At 40.6% G+C, this 17,261-nt stretch overlaps 1 protein-coding gene across 1 annotated transcript in view; it reads left to right on the top strand.

Moving 5' to 3' along the window:
- CNTNAP2 (contactin associated protein 2) overlaps positions 1-17,261 on the top strand; it is a 1,212,102-nt gene that overhangs the window by 738,721 nt on the left and 456,120 nt on the right. The window lies entirely within an intron of this gene.

Below are 17,261 nucleotides of genomic sequence, written 5' to 3'. Positions count from 1 at the left end.
GGCCAAAATGTGCACAATAATTGTTTTTGATAGCCTGTGATTTTAAGTCTCCATTTACTGGCACTAAACTAAGACTGGATTATAAATGGAAGCACATAAAATATCTGCATGATGGTGAAATTAATTCATTATGATAGGTGCAATTAAAATGGGTATCAAACAAAACTAATGGCTGAACACTTAAATGGTTGTCCTTTATTTGAAGTGCTTCAGCTTCATGAATTCATGCTGGTATATTTTCTTAGGATGTTGCCAATAAGAAATTCATTTGGCATCTGTGTGGATCTTTGAGTTTTTTCCATAAATGCTCCATTGTAATTTAGTGTTAGTGAATTGATGCTGCTCTGCTCATTTTCTCTCCTTGTGGTCGTTTGTCAACTATTTCTAATGTACCATTTGTCTCCGTTATTATTCTGTTTAATTTAGCATAGCAGGGTGAATTCGCAAAGAAGTCTGTTCCATCTTATGCTTTTAATGTAAAGGATCCTGCATTATTGCTGCAGGATTGTGACCACATTCTGCCCTTTAAAACCTGCACAGTATTTGCTTGTTTATCAGAAGGGAGCTGTATGCATGCACTCCTGGCTCCCCAGGGCTGAGGGGTTTCCCACCATCTCCCTCCTCCTCTAAGCCCCCAGGGAGCCAGGAGACAGGCACAGTAGCACCTGAATCCTGGGGGCTCGGAGGAGGGGGGATGAGGGAGGAGGAAGCCTCTCAGTCCCAGGGAACTGGGAGCCAGGTGCAGCAGTGCCTGGTCAGTTTCCTGGCTCCCGCAAGCAGCAGGGAGCCAGGAAACTGACCAGTTGCTACTACACCTGGCTCCTGGCTCCCTGCACCAGAGTGGGAGCCTGGAAATTGACCAGACACTGCTGCACCTGGTTTCAGGCTCTGCTGTGCCTGGCTCCAGGCTCCCAGGTACCTGGAGGAGAAAGGAGGGGCCCCCATCCTCAACTTACATGAAATTTGAGTTACATGGCAGTTGCAAGGAACGCAGCCCTTACGTGACTGTGGGTTTTACTGTACATTGAATCTCATGCTAGGAGACAAGAATGGAATTCGGGTAACCTGTAATTTTGGGTAACTGGAAACATACTATATGGTATTTCATATTGTATGTCAGAGAGCTGCATGAGATTTGATGTGTGTATACATATGTTGAGAGAAAAGACAAAAGCAGATAATCTTGATACAGGGATTATCAACATTTTATTTTACTCTTTCCATAATACCAGTAATAGCTTCTACACACTATATAGCAGTGATTTATTGTTAATTAGAGAAGCCAATAAATATTCTTTTCCTCTAAACTTCTTGTTCTTTCACTCTGCTCAAAGACTTGCCAAGGAATTAATGTTTTCCTGCTTATATTTATTTTTTTCCAAGAACTTGTCTTATCACTTGCTAAATGTGATGTAACGTTACATTCACCTCTGACGACAGCTCAGAAAACTTGTGTGGCTTCCTCCATGAAGGGACTTTACATTTGATTACTGCAGGATGGTTTCCAGAACAGGAAAAATGAAAATCTCCAATTGTATATTTCTTGTGTTTCCCTTCCCTACCAATGTAAATGTTAAAGCCCCCAATGTCTTGACTGGAGCCAGGAATTTGGTCTTGATCTGACATTGTCCATGCCAGTGAGTTTTTCCCTGAATATAATTCACTAGCATTTGTGTCCAAGTAAACCATATTGAGGCCTTCACGGCTATTTTAAAGTATGATTAAGGATGAGGTAGAAAAATCAGAAAAATCCAGTATAGTATCTCTCATTTAATTGACCCTTTTACATCATAGGGATAACAGTGCCTAGGTTCTGATTCTATACTGCCATGTACCTTCAAGATGATACAAAGTCAAGGAAAAGTAGGTGTAAAATGGTGTCACCTGTGCATATAAATGGAGAATTCTGGCTGGGTAGCATTTAGCACTCATTTTACTCTTACTTTACATAGGCAGAAAGGGATATGTGAGTTGCTTCACAGTAGAGAATGAGGCCTTTATTCACTCTTCGGATTACAAAGACACTAGGCAATGTTATATGTAACAGAAGAAAAGGCCCATAAATATGGCTTATGTACTACATATGACAGTGTGATTTATAAATATTGTATGTGATACTGCTTATGGGCATGCAGTGTTGGAGTTGTGTAGGTCCTAGGATATTTGAGACACAGGTGCATGTGTCAATATATTTTACTGGATCCACTTCTGTCTGTGGAAGCTCAAAAGCTTGTTTCTTTCACCAACAGATGTTGGTCAAAGAAAGATATTACCTCACTCTATTTAAATCTCTGTTATGCTTCTTTAATGTCAAACCTGTGAAGTACAAACCACTGTGCTATTTAGGTACCAGTTTTAAAGAGCTAATCAAAATATATTAATGTATTGTATTGAATGTAGAAGTGTCCCAATGCATTACTGCTAGGTCCTTCCCTGAAGGAAATGTTTCCCTCCAGGATTCATTGGTTCCTGTTGTTCTGAGGGAATACTACTTTATAAGTGACAGTCATTTGAAAACACATTATCTACATATGCACTGCATTATTAATTCTCTCCTCATGTCTCTGATAATGAATCTCAACACTCCTTCTGCTTATTGTGGTCTCAAAGCACTCTTTTTGTCAAGTGCTTTGAGATCTAGAGATGGAAAGTTGTATACAATAGTTAGGTGGTATTAATTTTTAATTATTATTATTAATATTATTATGTAAACCAACAAACTAGTCAGCTGAGTAAGGCCAGCTGAGTCTTCTTTTCAGATCACAACTCCTCTCTGTTTTCTTTATTCTATTTTCATGTGCTCTGCTCTATTTCTAATGCAGTTCCATCTCAGGAATCATGCTAAATTATATCCCTGTCAGAGATTCACTTTGACATGTGGTCCTACCAATCAGGATTGTCAGTGATTCCACAGGGCACAATCCTGATGACCTTCCTCTTGGTGTGAGAACGATGCTGTGGCAATAGGACTGTGGAAGTTCCAGTGACAGGCGATAGTAAATTAATCATAAAAGATTTCTCAAATTTCAACAGCAGAGGCACAGCAGAACAGGACTTCAGTGGATAAAAATAAGGACTGTATCTGGATATGAGATACCTCATGTTGCCTGTTGTTTTTTTTCTTTTTCCCCCATCATAAAAATATATATGTAATTATTTTGGCACCCATGCCTAAGGGCCTTTTTCAGTGTTTTAATGAAAAACAATTAGGAACATTTAATCAGAGTAACTGGGCTACTTGCCTGAGTGACTCCAAACTAGACAAGACACTACTATCTCACCCGCATATGTAATAAATTAACTTATAGTCATAATACAGACTTAGAGAGGGACAAGTCCCATTAGGGTGTATTTGCTGAATCACAGAGCTAGTGTCTAATAGTCTGTGTATGTGGAAGAGGATAATCTTGTGGTTAAAGCAATGAACTGGGACTTAGTAAATTTAGGTTCAATTCCTGACCGCTACAGATTCCCTATGTAACCTTAAGAGCAAGTCATTTCATTATGTATGCGTACTTCATTTAAAATGGGGATAATAATACTTCCTTATTTCTGTGTTGTCTTTTGAAATGGTGAGCTCTTTGGAGAGAGAACTGCCTTTTAGTATTTGCATTCAAAGTGTCTACACAAAGAGGCATTAACTGTGGTAATACTGTAATACAAATACTTACTACTCTCAACATCAAAGTAAAGAAACAAATCCATACAACCTTAATTCCATCTTAATAATGGGTCTGTGTTTATATATATAGCCAAACTAACCAAAAAGATGTTTTGTTATCTAGATCAGTGGTTCTCCAGCTTTAACAAACCAAGGACCCCCATTTTTATTTAAAATTAGTCACGGACCCCAACTCCCACCCTGATCAGCACCTGGGCCTGGGCCTGGGCCTGGCCCAGCTCTACGCCTTTCTCCAAGACTGCACTGCTGTCCCATTTCCCCCCCACTTCTGCTCCATCCCTGCTTCTCTTTTTGCCCCCTTCATTCTGCCCCTTCCTTGAGCGTACCCAGTCCCTGCTCCTCGACATTCCTCCCAGTGCCTGTGGCATGCCACTGAACAGCTATTCCTCAACATGCAGGAGGCAGTGAGAAGGCAGGGGAGGAATTGATCAGTGGGCTTGGTGGTCCTAGAGATGATCCTGTGACCTCCCCTAAACATGCATATTGGGGTGCATTAGTAGAAGCATTTCCAGCAGGTCTAGAGAAGTTATTATTCCCCTATCTTCAGCACTGGTGAGGCCTCATCTGGAATATTGCATTCATTTCTCAGTCCCCCAGTATAGAAAGGGTGTGGATGCATTTGGAATGGGTCCAGCAGAGGGCAACAAAAATGATTAGGGGGCTGGAGCTCATGACCTATGAGGAGAGGCTGAGGGATTTGGGCTTATTTAATTTGCAGAGGAGAACAGTGAGAGGTTTGATAGCAGCCTTCAACTTCCTGCAGAGGGGCTCTAAAGAGGATGGGGAGAGGCTGTTCTTAGTAGTAACAGATGGCAAAACAAGGAGAAATGGTCTGAAGTTAGTGGGGGAGGTGTAGATTGGATATTAGGAAAAACTATTTCACCAGGAGGATGGTGAAGGACTGGAATGTGTTACCAAGAGAAGTGGTGGAATCTCCAGCCCTGGAGGTTTTTAAGTCTCAGCTTGACATAGTCATGGCTGAGATGATTTAGCTAGGGTTGATCCTGCTTTAGGCAGGTGTCTGGACTAGATGACCTCCTGAGGTCCCTTCCAGGCCTAGGATTCCATGATTCTATGCCCTATTCCATCTCCTCACACTCCCTGTCAGTGCCTCCTTTATGCCATGGAACAGCTGTTTCACAGCACCAAAGAGGCACTGGGAAAGGGGAACAAGGAGGAGTTCACCAGTAGCACAAATGGACTCCTAGGAGCGCCCTTCCCAGTTTGAAAAATGTTGTCCTAGATCACTAGAATGTATTTTCCAGTATGTCCCCATCCATCTGTCCCTCTCTTGTTCTCGGTGTGGGAGTGTCTGACTGTCTCGGTGAGGGGAGCTTTCATTATGAGCAGATTGTGGCATCTTTTTTTGCAAAGCACAACTGAAAACCTTGGATATTGATCTGAATGCCTGCCGCCCCCACAGTTCTCTTTTGGTTGGAGTGGAAGGCCGAGTGAAAGAGAATTTTCTCCATTTGCCAGCAGTCAGCTGAAGGCAGTTGCGCTGATATGCTCTTTCCAGTCCCATCAGTCATGGATGGGGAGAGACAGCAGCAAAGTAGCTGGATTTCTTGTCTGAGACTGAAAATTCCAGCAATTTCAGTTTCTTGCAAAGAAAGTGGTTTACAGTACAATAATATACAGCTATCCAAGTAGAATATACTACAATGCTACAGCTATATTACTTCATCCATCATTGTCACAAGGTTATAATACACTCTGTAAATTGATCATGTGCTGTCGGAGAACATCTTAGGAGTCAGTATGTGTATGTATGAACCAGAGAGGGGAGTGCCAAGGGTTCTATGATGATTTTGTTAATCTGCAAAGGAGAATTGCCTGATAGGAGGAAAGGAGGAACTCAGAAGGAAATGCGCCTGTCATTTTACAGATCTGTAGAAAAGAGAAGTACAGAAGCAGAACATGAGTACTAAAAGCACAGAACAGAAGTAGATCAGATGGTGCTGCATGCCTGTTTGATTCATGTTGCTTGTGTAGACAGAATTTGATGGTTGCAGGCCTATGAAAAGCATAAAGTAGAGCTGCTGCTGTACTACAGCAATGACTGTTTCACATCTGCGTGTATATAGGCATTATATGGTGGTTACAAGGATTCAACAAAACCTAATTTTTACATCATAGTCACAGCTGAAGAGGTCGATTTCACTTTTTTTCCTCTTAAATTGTTATTTTTGTCTTTTTGGGCCAGCTCAATTATATGAGTGCTCAGTTTTAGACATCTACAGTAATACGGCCTTTTTAAAAATTAATAGAGTGCTCTTCAGAAGTTGGATCTCTGCAAAACGAACTATGAGGTTATATAATGACAAAATTCCTATTCTTCTTTTCCTTCTGTCCTGATCTATTTATAGCCATACTGTTTCTGAGACTACATGGTTTTATTTCCGGTTCACCACAGGGCACAGAGTTAGATTCTCCAAAACTCTGCTCCTTGCTCTGCCTGCTGATTTGCTGTTGGGAAATCAGTTAACCCTAGCCTCCCTTCACCCTCTGTAATACCATTAATATTCTCAGAAGAGTAGCAGAGAGGTAGCCGTGTTAGTCTGTACTCCAACAAAACAAAACAGCAGAAATTTAGCTCTTTAAAGAGTAACAAAATGATTTATTCGGTGATAAGATGTCGTGGGACAGGCCCCCTTCATCAGATCAATCTCATTTCCAGTATAGACTGACATTTATAAGTACAAAGTACAAAAAAAATTGCAATAAAAACTGACAACTGAGATACATAGGTGGGGGACGAGGGGTGGGGGGATGTTAATTGTCCTGCCTGAGATAATTATGAGCATCAAAGGAAGGGACACGGTTCTTTTAATGTGTGAGGCGATTGATGTCTCTGTTCATACCACATGTTAATGTGTCAAATTTGAATATGAATTCCAATTCACAACTTCGTTGCTTCAGTCTTTTTTTAAATTCTCTGTTCTCTCGGACACAAATTCTCAGATCTTTAACGAAATGGCCCACTTCACTGAAGTGTTCAGTGACAGGCTTATGTGTGTTAAGTTTCTTGATGTCTGCTCTGTGTCCCTTTATTCTTTGGTGAAGCTTTTGCCCAATCTGTACAATGTACCTAGTGGCAGGACATTGTTGGCACATAATGGCATATATAATGTGGCTGGAAGTGCACGAGAATGTGCATTTAATCTTGCAGCTAACATGGTTAGGTCCAGTGATGGTATCCCCAGAATAAATAAGTGGGCAAAGTTGGCAGTGGGGTTTGTTGCAAGAAAAAGTTCCATGATTAGTATTACTGTGGTGTAGCCTGTGATTGCCGGTGAGACTCTCTCTTAGGTTCGGAGGTTGTTTTCAAGAAAGGACAGGCCTGTCACCTAGGGCTTTCTAGAGTGTAGCACCCTGATCCAGAATAGGTTGTAGGTTTTTAATGATGTGTTGTAGGGGTTTGAGTTGGGGGCTATAGGTGATGATAATATTATAATAATATTCTATTATCTGAAATTAGTGTTATGAGACTGTTTTCAGTTAATTCTCATGAATCACTTCACAAATATGTAAAGAACTTTGTAAGTAAGCCTAAGATTGGCCATACTAGGAAAAACTAATGATCCATCTAGCCCAGTGTCCTATCTTGTAACAATGAATGATCCACATGCTTCACAGGAAAAGAATAGAACAGAGCAATTTTACCAAATAAGCCATTCCCTGTTGATCAGTCCCAGCATCTGTCAGAGTTATAAGGATAGCTGGAACATGGATTTGCATTCTCAACCACCGTACATAATAGCCGTTGATAGACCCAGCCTATATTAACTTGTCTAATTACTTTTTTGGTATTCACAACAGCTTCAGCAATGAAGTCCACAGATTGACTATGAATTATGTGAAGAAGTCTTTCCTTTTTCTTTTTTTGCTAAATCTGCTGACTTTTAATTTCAGGAGACAATCCCTGATTCTTGCATTATGTGAAGGGATAAACAACACTTTTTATTCACTTTCTCCACACCATTTGTAATTTTATAGATCTCCCCCATATCTCCCTGAGTCATTGTTTACTAAGATGAATGGTTCCTATATTTTCAGTCTTTCTTCATATGGAATGTGTTTCAGGATCCTAATCAATTTTGTTGCCTTTGTCTGCAACTTGCCATTTCTAATATATCTTTTTTTGAGATGGGATGACCAGAACTGCATGCAGTCTTCAAAACATGGACCATGCATTTGTATAACAGCATTATGATATTTTCTTTAATCTTATCAATCCTTTTCCTAATGATTTGTAACATTATTATTTCTTGCAACTTCCACGGCACACTGAACATCTGTGGATTATTTTGCATTTCCCAACAGTGTCTGCCATTTTGCTGCCCAATCACAGTTATGTATGATCCCTTTGTAACTCCTCACAGGCTGCTTTGGACTTAACTATATTCAGTAATTTTGTATAGACTACAAACTTTGTGAACTCACTATTTACTTATCTTTTCAGATCATATATTAACATGTTGAACAGCAGCGGTCCTATTACAAATTCCTGGGAGCTGCTGTTATTTCCCTCTATCCATGGTAAAAAGCTAACCATTTACTCTTAACCTTTGTTTTCTGTCTTTCAATCAGCTACTTGTTGATAAGAGGACTTCCCTGTTATCTCATGACAACGTACTTGGCTCAAGGGCCTTTGGGATCTTGTCAAAAGCTTTCTTAAAGCCCATGTGCACTATGTGTATCAGATTAGTCTTGTCCATATGTTTGTTGACCCTCTCAAAGAATTCCAGTTGACTGGTGAGCCAAAAGCTGTGCTGACTCTTCTTCAAAGTTTTGTTTTTATCTATCTGCCTGATAATTCTCTTCTGCACTGTAATTTCAACTAATTTGCCTGGTATTGATGTTAGGCTCACCTAACAGGATATAACTGCCAGGATCACCTCTGAGGCCTTTTTAAAAATTGGTGTCATGTTAACTGTTATTTCATATGGAAGCTGATTTAAATGATAGTTTACAAACCACAGTCAGTAGTTCTGAAGTTTCACATTCGAGATCCTTAGTGACTTGTTCACAGTTTAGTTTATCATTTACCCCAAACATCTGCTACTGGCACCCCAGTCCAGGACAGTACCTCAGATGCTATGTTTGATCATTTCTACTTCATCAGAGATCCTCCTTCTGCTTCATTGTAGAAACATGTAACCTGTTGTTCAGTCATAATACTTTCTGAGACTTTGATTGCTCTGCAAAATGTATTTAAAGATGAAAGTGAATGCAGTTTGATTGCCCAGATGAGCAGTTACTTGATTGAGGCTTGAGCAGCTCAAAGACATTTCACCCTAGGAACATCTTTCTTCTGTGTGCTTCTGCTGGCATGTCTTGTCATATTTACTTGTCTTCAAGATACAACTAATCTATTTAACTGTTTTTTCATTGTCTCTCAAAGTGAGTGACTGAAGTAAGAAGCTCTTATCCTACCTCTATTAACAGCTGCATATTTTTCCTTTTTCCTTTTAGTAACTAATTATTTGCTTACATTTCCCTCCAGTCATTTCACATGCTGCCCTGTGTTTCTTGCAAATAGAAGAAGAGAAAAAGGGAAAGAGAGAGAGAAAGAGCGAGCGAGCATGTGTGTGTTTGTGTGTGCATAAAAAAACAGAAAGTGGCTCTGAGCGCCATTAAAGTAAAATACTGCTCAAGGGGAAAAGTAATTTGTGCTGAAGACAAAGGGCAGTGTGTGCAAAACCATTTTTACTCGGGAACAATTAGTTACTGCCATTGCCAGTGGAAACAGTCACTTTTTATTTTATTATTTCCTTGTATTTTATGCACTGAAGTCTATATAGACATGTCTTCTTGCCTCTAGATTTCTCACAGAGAATCATGTGCTTATATATACACAGGGTTTAGCATTTATCTGAGGAGCGACAGCCATCCAGCATGATTTCTCTTTCAATATTTAGCATCAGGAATTGTGATTTGCTCCTCTCTAGTACTGAAAGTTCTTTTTCTTTGTTGTTTCATGGGCAGAAAAGTGTTTCTAAAATCCACAAAGCCAAAAAAATATTTTGTTGGCTTTTTGAAAATAACATTGGATGTTTTGATATGTGCCATGCACAAGGTCACACTAATCACTTGAATTCGACAAGGTGAACAAACTTGACAACTTCCTGATGTCCACAATGAGTTTCCTTTATAACACAGGCACAGTTCAACTTCAACATACCTGTGGGATGCCTAATATTTTCAGAGGATTTTTACAGCAAGCAGAAAGCTTATGATCACTACCCACTGCTGGTGGAAGAAGATAAAAGAGATCATATTGATTAAACCAAGGGGAATAGAAAGTTCAATACTTATGCTCTCTGCAAGAATTGATTTGCGCATGAGCAAACATAACATCTTTAAGTGCACAGGAATATGGATCCAAACCTAACCATTTATTTTACGGATAGCAGCTAGTCCTGTAGCACCATAGAGACTAGTTATGAGCTTTCCTGGGTAAGATCCATGTCTTAAGTTTATCCTCCAGTCATCTGAAAGAGTGGGTCTTACCCATGAAAGCTCGTAACCTAATAAATGTGTTAATCTCTAAGGTGATACAGGATCACTTGCTATTTGTGAAGCTACAGGCTAATAAGGCTTCTCTCTGAGATCATTTATTTTACATGTCTGCTAGTGAGGTATAGAGAGTATAGGAAACCACAGTCATTACACACTAACGAAGTAGGATGGCAAATTGTATTCTAGTATTCAAGAAAGTTAGAGGGTGGAGACCAGCAACCGTTCAAACTAGTGAACTATGACTTCATCTTCCTACTTTCACATCTAAGGATTGATAATTACTCTTTGATAATTACTCAGTGTTTCAACCAAATATGAACACTCATTATTTTAAACTTTGTATAAGCCACATTTTCCTAGTTTGCCTTATGAAAGTCATGTGGATTGTGTTAGAGGACTTACTAAAAATCAAATATGTTCTGGCTCAAACTTCCCCCCAATCCAGTAGGCAGTAAGCCTGTCAGAAAAGGAAGAATGGTCAGTTCAGCATAATTTAGTCTTGACAAATCAATGTTGTTTCAATGTGAATGTGCACCATGTATTTACATTTTATGTAATAAACCCTAATAGCTTGAAATTCTAAGGCACTGTCAATGTCTGTAAGGCTATTTTTGAGATGTATTATTTACAAATACACTGGCTTATATGACAGACTGCATTGAGTCCAAAGGAGCCATTACTGTCTATTATATCAGGTTCCATAAGTATATGTGGAAATGTTTGCATATTGGAGCACACTATATTGTTAAAGAAAAATAAGTCTTTACGCCATTATCACCTGTTGGGAGGCAGTACTTCTGCTTTCTGCAAAAACAAGAACCACCCAAAAGCAGTAACCCCATTCTGTTTGTCCTTTCTTTTCCTCTCTTACTCTTTTCTCATAGACTCGTTTCATTTTTGTTGTGTTACTGTATTGTTACCATACAGGATCTGATCTGTTCTCATATCCATCACTGTAAAATCAAAAGAACAATGATAACATTGGAATAACTCCTGAATGTCACTGTTCTCTTAACCTTAGGGTGTGTTTGCATGCCCATCAGGAGATGGGGAAATGCCCTTTCTAACTCTTTTCTATATGAAAGCTAGCTACTAGTTTTAACTTCTCAGGCTCCTGGGACAGTGAACCTAGCCTGTGAGGCTGCCATGGTTTCCCTGCTACTGTAGCTTGCCATCACACCTGCTGATTGCAGAGTAGACTTATATTGAGTTCCCTTATGGCACCAGCCCTGTTTTCACAAGTCTGAAAAGTATCATGCATGGTGATTGTACAATGGTAGCCAGCAAGACAGACTTAACTGCAGAAAATTTATAATACTTTGTGTCTATATAGTAACTCTTATCCAAAGTTCTCAAAATGTTTTACTTAAAGTAATGGCTTAGTCCTTACAATATTGCTGTGAAGTAGAAATGAATGATTATTTTACCATAAGGGTTGGCCTAAGTCTTCTATCGTGCTTTAATATAGTTTTGAACCATTGAAAGACTTGCTGACTGCAGCGTTATCAGTACAGTTTTGGAAATATATGTGGCAGATGCTTTACTGTTTATCTACTTTTAGGTACCCTGGCTTTTGGGTGGGTGAGTCCAGCCTATGAAGTTTGCCATCCACAACTCTAATTGCGTTTAACATTGTGTCTCTTAATGGTGATCAAATCTTGCTCCCAGCAGGGATATATCCTATTTAGCTAACAGTGTTGAGTTCATCCTGGTCAGTGCTGACCCCTCAATTTGGGATCAGCATCATAGTATTTATTGTCCAAAATTATGTTCAGCCATGACAGAAATGACATGTGAGGTGGGGAAGTCTTTATAAACAGAAAAAATTAAAGCATAACAAAATTAAACAGACATGTTCAGATTTATAAAAGAACGTTAATGCCAGAAGCAGAAACGGTCCTGGTTCTATCAGCTGTGTTTTTCAGACCCAAAGCCTTTTTCTGACATAACGTACACTTAATTGATTCATTAAAATGGTTAACTGATTTAATTGAAAAGAATAATAGATAAACATTGCATACTTGGTAGTTGACCATTGTCAGAAGACATGATACTGGGCTAGATGGAACTTTGGTATGACCATCCACGGCCATTCTTACATTCCTACATGGACATTTAGCAGCCCACACTCAGGCTGTGGCCACAACTTCGAAATGGCCATGCAAATGAGCATTTCGAAGAGTACTAATAAGGCGCTGAATTGAATATTCAGCACCTCATTAGCATTAGGACGCTTCCGGCTGCTGCACTTCAAAAGCGCCACTTTCGAAAATGTGCGGCTCGGTGCGGCTACATGGGGGTCCTTTTCAAAAGGACCCTGCTCCTTTTGAAATCCCCTTATTCCCCTCCACTGAGAGGAATAAGGGAATTTCAAAAGGAGCGGGGTCCTTTCGAAAAGGACCCCCGTGTATCTGCGCCGAGCCGCGCGCTTTCAAAAGTGGCGCTTTCGAAGTGCCTTGGCCAGAAGCGTCCTAATGCTAATGAGACGTTAAATATTCAGTTCAGCGCCTCATTAGTAATCTTTGAAATGGTCATTTGCATGGCCATGTCGAAGTTTTGGCCAAGTGTGGTCACAGCTTCAATGTTTTGTGTTGTTTCAAATCATATGAGATCTTTTTGTCACAAGGAACAGGGAGAGTCAAACTTTCCATCACTCTCAACTATTTGGTATATACACATTTGCTGGAACTTGGAAAATACTGCAAAAAGTTGACTTTCATATGTTTCAAACATCAGTTAAATGTCTCAAACCTGCCCACTTTGGTAAGCCCCTAAATCTGTATTTAGGCCTTAAATAATATGGCTTAATTTTCAGTGGTGCTGGATTCCAGGGTTAATACAGGTACTTGGGAAATTATTTATGAATTTAGAACTCCAGTGCCTGTGTTGAAAGTTTTAGGCATTAATTGCTATCATTACAAAATGGCCAGTGATATTGTGCTTGTTGCAGTGAGAATTCAAAGATACATGCTAAACCAAAGACCATCTTCCATTCACTGCTGGCTGACTGGAGGTCCTGTATTACAGGGTTCTGTACCTGAATTCCATGAAGTACAGGTAACAACTCAGCTTTGTATTTATAGTTAATACTGAGATTTCTAATGATAGTGCTGTCAGTTTTGGCATTTGCTGAAAGGAGCAGTTTATATACCAAGGAAGAAAAACAACTATACTTTCTGTCACTCTGATATTTAGTAATCATCATGCTACATGATTTTTCATCAATAGTTCATAGCCCAATCTTGCTTTAAAAGCAATTTGTCAGTGCAGGCTACTTTTTATTTTCTTCCTTCCACACACACAAACAATGTTAGCCTCTCCCTGCTAATGGGAGCTGTGGTGGAGTGTAAATGGCAGGATTTTGCCCACTCTCTGTCTCATCAGGGCTAAGACATAACAGAGTAGTCTTGCTTTGTGAAACTTGAACAGAAAAGCTGGGAATCAAAAAAAAACCTTCCTAAAAATAACTGCTCTGTTTTGCTGAAGGAGCTGAGCCGAGATGCATAGATTTCCTAATAGTGCAGCACAGGTGGTGGTAATGTGGGGATTGCTGAGGGCACAGCAAGCTTGGGCTGCTGTCTATTGTAATCAGACTGATTGTCAATGACATTTCACTGAAGTACAGTGCTTTTTTCTATTATTCTTAATGCTTTTGCTTCCTTGGTGAAGCTAATGACATCTTCAAGTTGTCATTTTCCTCTCTTCACCTCTCCCCACCCACCAAATCACCATCCTTCCAAGATACATTTTGGCCTTTGAGCTAAAATGGCACCTTTTGTATTGAAGCAGAGAAGTTGAATAGGTTTTTGTCATATGGTAGCAGACTGTGTTTTCATCTTTTGGGGTCACTCTGGGAAGCAGTGCAGAGTGAGGCCCTTGCTGTTCCCCTGCATAGGTGGAGAAGATGACTGTGCATTGTGGGTGGGGAGAGAGGAGTAGGCACCTAGGAGAATGTGCTACTTGTTGCAAAAGGGTATAGTAAAACACTCACTCCAGGCTGCAGTAAAATAAAGAAGTCAAAGCATCACTGTGCCTCCTGCTGGTGTTGCACAGCTTTGTATCACCAGAGCATTCTGGCCCTAGGCTTCCAGTTCTAGGAAGGGTCCTTGTGTTGATGCAGAATTTTGAATATTACTCCAATCTTCACCTTAACATGAAGGACACCCAGGACAGGCAATTCAATAATTCCACCTGAGCAAGTGACTGAGAAGGCAGCAGCTCAAAGCCATGACACACTACTGAAACAACAGCTGAAATTCTTACTCCTGAGAACCAGGGCATAAAATTTATGCTGTGTCAAGCAGAAGAATGAATTAGTTCCATTTGTGTGCTAAAGTGAACAGATTGAATAAACTATATATATTGGCAGGAACAGGGTCTATTTTGGAACAGCTCCTCCCACAACTCTGAGAGCTTAAAAAATTATCTCTAATATAGCAGAGGCCTGAAATCTGCCCCCAGATGTGTCTGTGCATCCCCTGGCAACTTCATTCAGCACTGTATGCATGCATCTGAAGGCAATATTTGGCTCAAAATTGTGATATATCTTTTTATGTTCCCAAAGGGTGGGGTAAATTGTACAAAAGCCTAGAAGCTGTAGAGAGGAGAATAAATCATTTGGCAATATATTTAGCAAATGATTGTGGAGTCCACAAGCAAGGAGGGGAGAAAATCAAACAGATTAAAAGGCAAAACTTATTTCTTAGCTAGCGCATGGTTGAATATTTAGAGACAGAGAAGAAATAGTTTGAAAAGGGAAAATATTTTCACATTGTTGTTTTCTTCTCTTACAAATACATCACTGGATAAGATGAATCCTTATTTAGAGCACTAGTTTCAAAAAGAAAAATTCTGTTTCTTTTATTTTCCCAATACCTGCTATTGGAATCTTTTTTCATTATTGAATTGAATTGATGTTGCCATTACTGTGGAGAGCCATTCTATGAAAAGCTATTACATTAAAAGTTTTATCAATAAAGCTATTGATTTGTGTTCATGGCTCATTTTTTAAGCTTGAAGGAGGAACTTTTTCCATATCTTTATGTGTGAAGTAGCAGTGACTAGAGGAGAACGGTTACAGGTTGATCCTATCTAGTCTGGCACCCTTGGGACCTGACTGGTGCCAAACCAAAGAATTTGATGGGCCACAGGAGGTCAATAGTCTCTTGCACATTACTAACACTTCCACTGCTTACGGGGCTCCTAGAAGACATTTGGGGTAAATTACAGCTAAATAACAGCACAGAACACTAAGATCCACGACTGGTGGCTGTAAACAAACTTTATGGGACTGTGGGAAAATTGACTACACACATGATAAGTGGTTGTCCAACTAATTAAAATCATGACAGATTACAGATGTTGCCGATCCAGAGTGTGCTGGACTAGAGAGGTTCAACCTATAATTTAATTGCTTTAAAAGGTTGCGTTCTACTGAAGAAAACTTCTCCAGTTACCAGGTAGTATATTCTCTTTTGTTGCTTGGAACTAGGTTTTGCCGGGTATCCATTTTTGACTGGTATACCTGGTCGAAGGGGGACCCGGGTGGCTCTGGTTGGCAACGCTGACTGGGCCATTAAAAGTCTGGTTAGCAGCACAATGGGACTTGGTGCTAAGGCAGCCCCACTATGAGCCCTGGCTCTCTGCATCTCTCAGAAGCAGCCACAGGTGACTGTAGGGAGGCATTGCACCCTGTCCCTACCTTGAGGATTGCTCCTGCATTTCCCGTTGTCTGGGGACAAGGTGAGCTGCAAGGGTGGCACCTATGGACATAAGGGCAGCACATGGAGACTCCCTGCTGGGCTACAGGGACCTGGTAGCTGTGTATGGGAGCTGCAGTAAGCGCCAGTGGGACCCTCCACCCTCAACCCTCATCCAGCACCCCAACCCTCTGCAACAGCTTGGCAAGTCCTTTTGAACCCAAACTCCCTCCCAGATCCTACACCACAACCCCCTGTCCCACCTTGTAGCAACCCCCTGTACGCTGATCCCCTCATTTCTGGCCACCTAAGCCCCCCCCCCCCCCCACACCAGAGCCTTCACCCCGACACAAACCCCAGATTCATGCCCCAGTCTGGAGCCCCCTCCATCTGCAACCCCTCATCTCTGGCCCTATTCCAGAGCCCACGTCCTCCAGCTGAAGAGCTCACTGCCCTCAGACACCCCAGCCCACAGCCCAAGTGCAGTGAAAGTGAGGGAAAGCAGGTAATGGAGACAGGTGTGGCATCAGTGAGCATTTGGACTTTGGAGGAAAGATGGGCCAGGGACATGGCATCGGGGACAGGTGTGCAGTTTTGTGTGATTACAAATGGGCAACCCAAAAGTCTTCATTAACTCTGGAGAACAGTCACCCAGGAACACTGTGTAGGCAGTGATTCTGTTTTTCCAGTAATCCATTAATGGATCCAGGCAATGTATGAGAAACTATACTTCAAGTGATTTTTGCATATTCCTGCTACTAGAAATAAGGCACCTACATCAGTAACTCTGCTTCTGTGGGTCAGCCTCCAAACTCAATACTGGATTTGCAGAGTACAGACCTTGCCCTCAGCTAGCATAAGCTTAAATAGCCGTAGAGGAGCCCTATGTACCTGAAATCTATGGTGTACCATACATAACACCGTACACATCCATGCACTTCCTCCTACGTGTTTACTGCCATTTGCTTCCTCAGGTTTTCTTTGAAAAAAACTGGCATAAAATTAAAAACAAATAGGAAAAAGACAAAGAAAGTGAGAAATGAGAAGCCCTGAGATATTTGCACATGATCCAGATGTGAACCTTTCTTGCTTAGAGCAAATGGAACATTGGTTTAAACTTTGTCCTTTTACAGCTTCAGAAACTACCATGTAGGCAGATGTGTGTCCCAGTAATTATAACTGGGAAGTATTCACAGTTCAAAAAATAAAATAAGTTAAGAAAATATAATGGACCAAGTTCTGAGATGAATCTGGTATAGTTTAGAAGGTCTCTGAGTTGCAAATTGTTCAGTAATGTTTTTTAGATTTATACCCTCATCACCATCAACAACCATGGGCTCAGTGCCCCTTGGTGT

This window comes from Carettochelys insculpta, chromosome 2 (genome assembly GCF_033958435.1).
Source record: "Carettochelys insculpta isolate YL-2023 chromosome 2, ASM3395843v1, whole genome shotgun sequence".
NCBI lineage: Eukaryota > Metazoa > Chordata > Testudines > Carettochelyidae > Carettochelys > Carettochelys insculpta.
Note: the sequence above shows the minus strand (reverse complement) of the source record. Positions and strands in the feature narration are given on the sequence as shown.